A 10,891-nucleotide genomic window follows, 5' to 3' on the forward strand; every position below is an offset into this window, starting at 1 on the left:
CGGGGATGGCATTCAGGGCCACCAATTGTTGTCTCATTTTGGTTTTCAGTGGGATACAAAATATAAAAATGGAGAGCTTATCTATACTAGTTATTTAGTACCAAACTTTTTTTTTTTTTTCTTTTTTACCCACGAGCATTCACTGCCATCTTTCTTTGGAGAAATTACTGTCCCCATGTTGTGTTGCCTTATGGAAAGCAGTGAAGGAGGGGTGGGGAGCCAGAGTGTGCTACTCACTGCATAGGACAAGATCTAATTTATCTCACTACCATGAAAAGGGGATGAGCTCCTGATCTAAGCCTCCTGAGTCATATATTCCCTTCCTGGAATTAAATCTTGAAACAGAAGCATTTAAAGATGAAAAAAAGATTGGGAATTCATTATATTTAGCTACCCCACCATAGCCAGACAATTTTTTATGGAAACCATTTCTGTAATTTCTGTTTCCTAGATTTCTGGAGCTGATTTTGCTTTGATCATTTCTCCAGCCTTTATGTTGATTCTATGAGGTCCCAATATCCTTTTCATAAAGTCATTTTGGCAGAAGTTTGTCTGTTTGTTTGTTTTTATCCCCAAAGCTTGGTTTCTGTAGCTAGTATATTAAGACAATGAGAGAGAATTTTTTTTATTTTTTTTATTATGTTATGTTAATCACCATATATCACATCATTAGTTTTTGATGTAGTGTTCCATGATTCATTGTTTGTGCATAACACCCAGGGCTCCATTCAGTACATGCCCTCTTTAATACCCATCACCAGGCTAACCCATCCCCCACCCCCCCTCCCCTCTAGAACCCTCAGTTTGTTTCTCAGAGTCCATAGTATCTCATGGTTCATCTCCCCCTCCGATTTCCCCCCCTTCATTCTTCCATTCCTGCTATCTTCTTCTTCTTTTTTTTTTTAACATATAATATATTATTTGTTTCAGAGGTACAGGTCTGTGATTGAACAGTCTTACACAATTCACAGTGCTCACCATAGCATATACCCTCCCCAATGTCTTATCACCCGGCACCCCATCCCTCCCACCCCCCACCACTCCAGCAACCCTCAGTTTGTTTCCTGAGATTAGGAATTCCTCATATCAGTGAGGTCATATGATACATGTCTTAATGAGAGAGAATTTTTGTTACTCCAGAACTGACAGCCAACACAAACAATTAAAAATAAAGAGTCCAGGGGTGCCTGAGTGGTTCAGTTGGTTAAGCGTCTAACTGGGGATTTTGGCTCAGGTCATGATCTCATGGGGTATGGGACAGAGCCCCACACTGGGCTCCATGCTCAGCGGAGAGTCTGCTTGAGGTTCTCTCCCTCTGCCCTTCCCCTCACTTGTGCACACAGGCATGCATGCTCTTTTTCTCAAATAAAAAAATAAATCTTTTAAAAAATTAAAGAAAGAATCCATAAGAACCCCACATTAAAAAAGACCTGTCAACATTTGGCATTGTACATTTTCCTCTGGGTTTACTAAAAAACAAACTATCATTCTATGGTCAACTAAACTCCAGTGCTTATCCCTTATAGGTATTTTTAAGAAAACTGGAGAGGAAAGAACACAAAAGTTGAAAGTGTCTTAGACGTGTGCCCAGATCGAGTTTCATGGTAAAGAGATTTTTATTTCTGGTTGTCCTCTCAACTTCACAAAGTGACATAAGAGGGTACTCAAAAAGGATCATTCACAGAGATTAGGGATCTGTTTTCATGGTTCCATATGAGGAAGCAAAAAACATTAAGATTAAAGGAAAATAGAGTATAACATCAACACCTCACTTGGAATGGGTAAGAAGTGTGCAGTTCTGGTAAGACTAGCAGTAGATGCAGCAACTATTCTTGGAATGTGTCATAAAAGTTGTCAGGAACCAGGGCAGGCCCAAATGCTACTTTTGGAGAGGAAAAGCAAACTCATCATCTAGGCTGAGACCATCACATTAGAACAGATCTGAGAAGGACCAGAGCAACTGTTCTGCAGCCCCATCACCCACATGTGATAAGTTTGCATAAAGTGTCTTCTATTTTCCCTATTCTTTCTTCCCTAAACAAAGAAAATCTTGTCCAGAGGAGGGATAGACATTGCCTCAGATTCAGGGTCTACACACACCTACAAACCAGGGTGATAGGATGAAATGAAGAATAAAAGAGCTCTCACTCTTTAAAATCCCCAAATCCTGGGGCATCTCAGTCAGTAGAGCATGTGACTCTTGATCTGGGGGCCATGACTTTGAGCTCCACGTTGGGTGCAGAGTTTACTTAGAAAAAATAAATTAAAAAAATAAAAAATAAAATCCCCCAAACCTGATAGCAACAGAGAACAGTTAGAAATATAATATTTAATTTTTAAAAAATTTTAAAATTCAATTTAATTAACATATACTGTATTATTAATTTCAGAGGTAGAATTTAGTGATTCATCAGTTGCATACAATACCCAGTGCTCATTAGTTCAAGTGCTCTCCTTAATGTCCATCACCCAATTACCCCATCCCACCTCCCCTCCAGCAACTGTCTGTTTCCTATAGTTAAGAGTCTCTTATGATTTGCCTCCCTCTCTGTTTTCATCTTATTTTTCCTTCTCTTCCTTAGGTTCATCTGTTTTGTTTCTTAAATTCCACAAATGAGTGAAATCACATAGTATTTATCTTTCTCTGACTGACTTATTTCATTTAGCATAATACTCTCTAGGTCCATCCATATCATTGCAAATGGCAAAATGTCATTCTTTTTGATGGCTGAGTAATGTTCAATGGAATATATACATATAAATATACACAAACACATACCATATCTTCTTTATCCATTCATCTGTTGATGGACATCTGGGCTCTTTCTATATTTTGGCTATTGTGGACATTGCTGCTATAAACATTGGGATGTACATGCCCCTTTGAATCACTTTTGTATCCTTCGGATAAATACCGAGTAGTGCAATTGCTGGGTTGTAGGGTACCTCTATTTTTAACTTTTTGAGGAACCTCCATACTGTTTTCCAGAGTGGCTGTACCATTTGCATTATCACAGCGTAAGAGGGTTGCCTTTTCTCCACATCCTCACCAACATCTGTTGTTTCCTGACTTAATTTTAGCCATTCTGACTGGTGTGAGGTGGTATCTCATTGTGGTTTTGATTTGTATTTCCCTGATGCCAAGTGATGTTGAGCACTTTTTCATGTGTCTGTTGGCCATTCGTATGTCCTCTTTGGAGAAATGTCTCCGCGTGTCTTCTGCCCATTTCTTGACTGGATTTTTTGTTTTTTTGGGTGTTGAGCTTGATAATTTCTTTATAGATTTTGGATACTAGCTCTTTACCTGATAAGACATTTGCAAATATCTTTTAGATAACTAAAATGCCTTTTAGTTTTATTGACTGTTTCCTTTGCTGTGCAAAAGCTTTTTATCTTGAAGTGACAACAGTTCATTTTTGCTTTTGTTTCCCTTGCTCTTGGAGAGGCGTCTAGCAAGAAGTTACTGCAGCTGATGTCAAAAAGGTTGCTGCCTATGTTCTCCTCTGCGATTTTGATGGATTCCTGTCTCACATTGAGGTCTTTCATCCTTTTTTTTTTTTTTTAAAGATTTTGTTTATTTATTTATTTGACAGAGAGAGAGAAACAGCATGAGAGGGGATAGGGTCAGAGGGAGAAGCAGGCTCCCGCTGAGCCGGGAGCCCGATGTGGGACTCGATCCCAGGACTCCGGGATCATGACCTGAGCCAAAGGCAGTCGCTTAACCTACTGAGCCACCCAGGTGCCCGGTCTTTCATCCATTTTGAGTTTATTTTTGCGTATGGTGTAAGGAAACGGTTCAGTTTCATTCTTCTGCATGTGTCTGTCCAATTTTCCTAACAGTCAGTAGAGCATGTGAAGAGACTGTCTTTTTTCCATTGGATATTCTTTCCTGCTTTGTTGAAGATTAGTTGACCATAGAGGTGAGGGTCCATTTCTGTGTTCTCTATTCTGTTCCATTGAGTTCTTTGTGGTTCCATACAAATTTTAGGATAAGATAACATTTAAATTTGCTATGAGATTAGAGTTTTGGAATTTTAATACAATAAAATAAAGATAAAGCTATAGGCTCTGCCTGGAATAATTTTAATGAACAGAGTAAAATGATCCAATGAAACAGAGTTGAATAACAATTGTTTAGAAAGTTACACACCATTTTAATAGCATCCCAACCAATATACTATTTTGACAGTCATTCAGTCCACAAGAATGATCTTTCTTACAAAAAAAAAAAAATCGTCATTTGTTTCTGATGCCTACGGGATAGAGCACAATGTTCCTTAAAATCTTTCTTAACTTGACCTATCTACACTTACAAAACATATTTTAAGATCTATTGTACAGGTTTTTATTACCCAGACATACTGGCTTTAATGATGCTTTGCCTTACACATGCCTTTCGTTGGACATAATAGATATAAATTATAAATCTAAAAAAAAAAAAAAGATTCCACCTTGGTTAAAATTGAAATATTCTGTAGGTCATATTGGTATTTGAAGTCTTAAAAAGAAAGAATCTTGCTGATATAAGTACTTTGAATCCTTAATGTACTGAATTGATAAGATAAAAAAGGCACTGTTAAAGTTGTGAGGAGCAAAAAAAAGGAGCATATTTAATTCACATTTACAAAGGCTTGGTCTTTTTTATAGTTTGCCAAGAAAGATACAGAATCTTTATGATATTTGGAATATAATGTCCAGCATCAACTCATATGATGACTGCAAATACTTCCTAAAGGTAATCTCTAGAATATACATTACATAATGGACCTATAAAGTAACTCTATTGTAAGGAATTTAAAAAATTGTGAATGAAACTCACCATATTCATTATGGACATCTCACAATTATATAAAATTTTCAAGTTCTTCTATGGGTCACAAAGTTCCAGAATTTCCAGGTACTTGATTATTCACTTTAGGTTTACTGATAATAAAATGTTCCTACCAGAGAATCACCACTAAAATATATAAATCCTGATTTAATTAATACATGGTATAATCTCTCTACCCAACTCCCATTTTCTTTTTTTTTTTTTTTCCTTCCAACTCCCATTTTCTAACTATGCAAACTACAAACTCCTAGGAACCTACAATACTGTATTGTTCAGAGCACTTGTAGCACCTCCACAACTATAAATCCTTTATGGAAAAAATAGAATAAATAAAATAAAAATAAAAAATAAAAAATAAAAATAAAACAAAATAAAGTAAAATACATATAAAATCATGTCTTTTAGATAGTTAAGGCCTAAATGTATATATATTTATGTATCTGTCCCACTTCCTACATGTCAATGAACACGTAACTGTATGCATGTATAACACATACAAACATCAACTTTAACACACAATTTTTAATTTTCCTGGATTTGTGAAAATATCAAAAGATACTTTGTGAATATGCCAAAATATATTTAATTTGGGTCTTCATTATAGTTGGTTATAATTTTTAAGAGTTTATATTCTTAAATAAGCATAGAATATGAGGTAAAAAGAAAAAAAAACTAAAATACTAAATTTATTCACGAGTCTCAACATCATAACCTTTTGTTTCTTTCCACTGTCTTTTCTGATATTACCTGTGAGCTATCATCTGATTAAATCACACACAAAAAAATCTTTACCTCAAAGTTAAGTGCATCAACTACTGGTTTCTGGTTTCAAATCATTTTAGTAAACTGAACTATGGTGACCTTTAAAAAATATATTTAATATATTTAATATCATGTTAACCCATAGAGACTGTGCTCTGTATTTTTATTGTTAAATCTTGTTAAACCTTGAAGCATCATTCAAAACTAGAGATTTAATAAATGCTGGCTAGAAATTTATGAATGTTTTGGTTCTGTTTACTGCATTGTAAGCAGTAAATAGCCTTTATAGATTGGCAAATATTGAGAAGGGAAATACTGCTATTTCTAACCTTTTAAAACATGGAAATGGAAAGACAAAAATGTCAAAGTAAAATGAAGATTTTTATTAAATTTAGCAGGAAAAAAGGAAGAATCAATTTTTAATTAATGCTACCTAATAAGGAAATTACCTTCCAGGTTTGATTTTTATTTTTAGAGTATGTTTAGCTATAGCTAAATTCTAGCTAACTAGGATATTACTGGAGTTAATTATCCACCAATTATTTAAAAGAATTAACAAGCTGGCAAAATATAAATGTATTTCCATAATCAAGGTAAATTGAAGTGATGAAGGAAAATAAAATACCTAGTACACTAACACATGGATTAGGAATAATAGGAATATTAGCAACTGTGCACACAAAGAAAAAAAGATTCTCAAGAGGATATATACCTATACACCTTGGCATCAGGAGAACTGGAACTCAGGCTTTGCTCTTAACATGTCCCTTCCCCTTTTCTGACTTACTGCCTTTTCATCTGTATAGTGATATGGCAGATCTGCATGTTCCCTTCCTGTCCTAACACACTGTGTGTGGTATCATAGAAAGCTATTTGGTCTTTATCCCTGGTTCCTGGCACAGAACTCCTAAAACCCTTGGAATTTTTTGAGTGATTGGATGATAGCAGACTGTCCTAATGAGGAGGTCTCAGATAGGTGGGGTCCTTAGCTTGAGGATGGGGGCTGCTTTCAAGAAAGCTGAAGGTGTGATTAAAGAGTTGGAACTTTCAGCCCTATCCCCTGACTTCCAGAGAGAGGAAATGAGTTAGGGACTGGAAGTTGCATTAATCACCAGTCACCAATGACTCAATCAATCATGCCTATGAAATAAAACCTCCTTTTAAAGAAACAGTAATAATAGAGTTCAGAGAGCTTCTGAGTGGTGAACACATCGAGATGCTGGGAGAGTGGCACACCCTGAGAGGGCAAGAAGCTCCCTGCCTCCCCTGTATACCTTGTCCTATGCATCTCTTCCATGTGACTATTCCTGACTTGTACCCTTCATAATAAACCAGTAAGTGTGTGTTTCATTGTGTTCTGTGAGTCCTAGGAAACTGTGGAACCCAGGGAAGGCGTTGTAGGAACCTTCAACTTGTAGTCAGCAGGGAAGAAGTGTGGGTGGCCTGGGTACTCCATTTGTAAGCAATATCTGAAGTGAGGTAACTCTTACGGGACTGAGCAGTATCTGAAGTGAGGTAACTCTTATGGGGTCTGACTCTAACTCTGGGTACTTAGTGTCAGAAGTGAACAAATTAAATTGTTGGACACTCAGTGTCAGAGAATAAGAGAATTGGAGCATTGAAGAATAGGTGGTTGGTGTCAAAAAACACCCAAACTATATGTTTTATACTAAGGAAAATATTTTACATGTTTTTGGACTCTTCAGTCACAGAAAGCAACTGCCCTTGGAATACCCAGGAGTCCCACTGCACTACCCCACTACCTATGTATTTTAGAATATACATGAAAAGGAAGGAGACATTGCATTTTAGGGGTTCTTTTCGTTTTTGAACCAGGTGTTTTATTGGAAGATTTCCATGAGGGAACTAATTTTAATCCTTTCAATAATACCAAGTTGTGTTTTATTATATTTTATTAGGTAGGGAATTAAACACGAGACCCAGAAAAATTGAGGAGATATATAATCAAGAATAATGGAGTTGTGATTTGGACTTGGATATGCCTAATGACAGTGCAGTAAAAGACTATGTGTGGTAAGATAATGGAGTGTTCATCCCATCATTCTCTCTCTTGCCTCAGAAATTGTCCTAAGTTATAGAATATCAAAAAGCATCCCTTTATCTACAAACTCATTCACTCATAGTCATAAATGTCCTTACCTGCTATATATCAATTGAAAAAGGGTTCTGATTTGATTAACCCAGGGTTAGAAACAAGGCCATTATCCACTTTAGATAAACAACAAAAACAGTATGGGCAGACCCTATACCATATTTCCAAAGAAAGTGTGTCAGTTTTAGCTTCAATGGAGAAGTCTAAATGTAGACTATAATATGTGTGTTGTATTAGCCACATAGGATACCAACCTGAATGGATTTACACTCCTTCATAACATTCCTTTATCACTTAAGCATTTCAACAGAGAGGCATCTTAATTATGACCAAATTAAATTATACCACAGGGTAGTCAAATGGGTAGGGAGACCCCTGGCTCAAATATAATATTTATCAATTCTGGTACTAATGTCTAATGACTAGGGAAATCATCTACCTTGGAAAACAACTGGGAAATGCAAAAGAATTAATAATTCAAGATTTATCTTCATTTTTCTTATGCCAGAATCCCTTTCTCAGTTTCTTTCCATGTAACTCACTCTTATTTACCTGGTCCCTTGATATATATTTTCCTGTAAATAGCACAGCTGATTAAGCTTTAAGGTCAACATCTATGTCATTTGTTTTATGTATTTCAAGAGAACTATAGCCTACCTGTTTTTTTTTTAATGCAATTTTTACAGAATTGCAAATTATTTTGTTTCTTCATTTTTCCCTTTCAAATGCTAGTTTTCCATACTTTTGCCTCTCCCCCCTTATTAGTCATTTTGAGCATAGTCAATAAGGCAGCTCTGGATTAAGAGAATCATGGCAACCCTAAACAACTCTGGAGAGTTTTCTTCGTTTCCCAGTAATCTATCAAATCTGGAGTCATCTTGTAATGATGTGCCAACTCATCTTAACAGATGCATTAGTGTTGTAAATAAAAATGCCTAATTAAACTGTTTTTTTAACTCTTATAACCAATTAGTAACTAAATACTAAATATATACTTTTATATTTAGTACTAAATTTTTAGAAGTATAATGTATGTACAGAGGTCAATTACAAGTGAATAAAGGCAAATAGTAAACACACTAAGAATATATTCACTGTTTATATTATCAAAGAAATGTGTATTAAAACAACCCTGAGTTAACAATATTAAAATAAAATATACTAGGGGCGCCTACATGGCACAGCTAGTTAAGCATCCAACTCTTGGTTTTGGCTCAGGTGATGATCTCAGGGTCCTGAGACGGAGTACCATGTCAGGCTCTGCTCAGTCAGGAGTCGGCTTGAGATTCTCTCTCCCTCTCCCTTTGCCCCTCCCCCCTCTGCTCTCTCCCTCTCTCTTCCTCTGCCCCTCCTGCTCGTGCTGTCTCTCTAAAATAAATAAATCTTTTGAAAAAAATAATAAAAAATAAAACAAAATACTATCAATATATTTATAATGCCTATTGCAAAAAGTTGCAATAAAATTGAAGAGTAGATATAGTACTACTGATATTGTAAAGTTGTGTAAACTTTTCAAAAAACAACAAAGTACTATATGGCAATAGTCATAAAAACATTTCCCCATGCATTTTATTATATGCTTGTAACTCAACAGAACTCAAAATAGTTCATGCATAGAGATGTTTATCAATGTATTATCTATTGTCAAAAGGGAAGACAAATGACTGGAAGCAACTGGAGTACACAATATTAGTGAAATGGTATACTACAACTTATTACTATATATAGTCATTAAATGTATAAGTATTATGAAGACTAACAGGACTGAAGGTACCATTTTGGGAAAATCATGTTTAAAATGTTACAAAATAGTCTTGCCGTGTCGCAGGTGCCTGCACTGCCTACTCCTCCTGGCCTCTCTTCACCCAGCCAAAGCCTGGGGGACCAGAGTGGGGACCATGTTCTGACACTGGCTGACGGCCTTCAATTACCCCAACTGCAAAAATGAAACAGAATTTAGAAACTTTATTGTTCGGCTTGAAGACCAGAAAATCAGACACTACAAGATTGAAGACAGAGGTCATTTAAGAAACATCCACAGCAGGGACAGGCCCAAGTTCTTTGAAAAGTATCTCAGAGATGTGAACTGTCTGTTCAAGATTCAAGATCGACAAGAAGCAATTGACTGGCTTCTTGGTTTAGCGGTTAGACTTGAATATGGAAATAATGCTGAAAAATACAAGGACTTGGTACCTGATAATACAAAAAATGCTGACAATGCAGCTAAAAATGCAGAGCCATTGATCAATTCCGATGTAAATAATCTCGATTTTAAGGCTGTTGTAATGGCTTTGGCCAACCTTCTTCAGATTCAGCATCACGATTACCCGATAAAGCTTAAGGCAATTCACATTTTGGTACAGAAGCTCCTGAAAAAGGATGCAGTTGCTAAAGCAAATCAAAGAGGGCTTGCTTGTTGCTTTAGACAAACATAGTCTTGGTTTTGACACAAGAGATGAAGTTCTTAACGAAGCTGCTCAAATTCTGTGGTTGCTGCCTATGGAAGAGCTCAGAGAGCTACAGACAAAAATTCATGAAGCCATAGTAGCTGTTCAGGCAATTATTGCTAATCCAAAGACAGACCACAGGCTGGGGAAAGTTGGAAGACGAATATTTTATGATTTCAGCTTCTCACCTACTTAGTACAACTGGGAACCATGTATGCTCTGGCATGTGTTTGGAAATCAAATGTCACATTTTCGAGGGAAGGATCCTAGAAAATTGACTATGTTTCTAGGGATTTACTATCATTGCTTTCTCTTTAATAAAGTTCAGGAAAGTGGGAAAAAGTAAAATGTACAAAATAATTATATATATATATATATATATAAAATAATATAACATATACACATAAAATGATGTAATTATACAATGACTGCGTCTATAGAAGCTTACCATGAACCAGATGCTGTTCTGAGCCCTTTACACAGATTATCACAATTAATCCTTACAACATGTTATGGATGTCAATAATATTTTGTCCCCATTTATCAGATGCTAGCTATTATAGCTGTTAATGTCGAGATGTGAACTAAGCCAATTTCACTTTCACAGTTGTTGGGTTCTTTTTGGGAGAGACTGGTGACTGATTATGATTCTATTTCTCTGTCCTCACAGATTCACTACCATATGGTATGTTTTAACGAGATTTAAATTTCATCTTGAATTTTGTTACACATGGAGAC

At 36.0% G+C, this 10,891-nt stretch overlaps 1 pseudogene; it reads left to right on the forward strand.

Annotated features, from left to right (window-relative positions):
- The first annotated feature begins 9,616 nt into the window (after positions 1 to 9,616).
- LOC116638601 lies at positions 9,617 to 10,349 on the forward strand (annotated as a pseudogene).
- Positions 10,350 to 10,891: the final 542 nt, after the last annotated feature.

Source organism: Phoca vitulina, unplaced genomic scaffold, assembly GCF_004348235.1.
Source record: "Phoca vitulina isolate PV1807 unplaced genomic scaffold, GSC_HSeal_1.0 scaffold16, whole genome shotgun sequence".
Classification (NCBI taxonomy): domain Eukaryota; kingdom Metazoa; phylum Chordata; class Mammalia; order Carnivora; family Phocidae; genus Phoca; species Phoca vitulina.